Source organism: Microtus ochrogaster, linkage group LG2 (assembly GCF_000317375.1).
Source record: "Microtus ochrogaster isolate Prairie Vole_2 linkage group LG2, MicOch1.0, whole genome shotgun sequence".
NCBI classification, from domain to species: Eukaryota; Metazoa; Chordata; class Mammalia; order Rodentia; family Cricetidae; genus Microtus; species Microtus ochrogaster.
In genome coordinates this window covers 4,345,239-4,345,823 of record NC_022028.1, presented here as the reverse complement: position 1 = coordinate 4,345,823, position 585 = coordinate 4,345,239, and the positions used below count along the sequence as shown (strand labels likewise).

The 585-nt window shown below is 39.8% G+C and overlaps 1 protein-coding gene across 1 annotated transcript in view; it reads right to left on the bottom strand.

Annotated features, from left to right (window-relative positions):
* Nucleotides 1–585, bottom strand: part of Mad2l1bp (MAD2L1 binding protein) — a 6,285-nt gene that overhangs the window by 2,414 nt on the left and 3,286 nt on the right. The gene's annotated exons all lie outside the window — the stretch shown is intronic.

The window sequence follows — 585 nt, the reverse complement described above, 5'->3', positions numbered from 1 at the left end:
TTTTTTTTTAAAAAAAGAAACGAGGATTACTTGGTTTAATCAAGATAATTCTAGAGTAGGCCTTCCAATTGAACACATACATATTTATTGAGAATGGAGAGATGGTCACAGGGTTAAAGCACTTGCTCTACAAGCATGAAGACCTGAGTTCAAATCCTCAAAACTAGGTAAAAAGCAACATCCAGCATTACATGGCAGAAACAAGAAAGTCCTGAGCTTGTTGGCCAGCCAGTCAGCCTAAATGCTGAGCTTCTGATTCAATGAGACCCGGTCTCAAGTCAATAAGGAAGAGAGCAATATACACCAGAGAGAGAGAGAGAACATTCAGTGAGGGAGGGAGAAAATGGAATGAGTTAGAAAGAACTGCCTGTAGAGAAAGAACTAAAGAATAACATTGGTCAAAGGCAAGAAGCTTCGAAGATAAAAAGTAGATGCTGCCTTCCCCACCCAATTGTAAGATGGGCATTAAGAGTTAAGAGAGTTGATCGGCTGCCCATCAAAATCCCAGCAAAATTCTTCAAAGACCTCGAAAGAACGGTACTCAACCTCATATGGAAAAGCAAAAAATCCAGGATAGCAAAAACA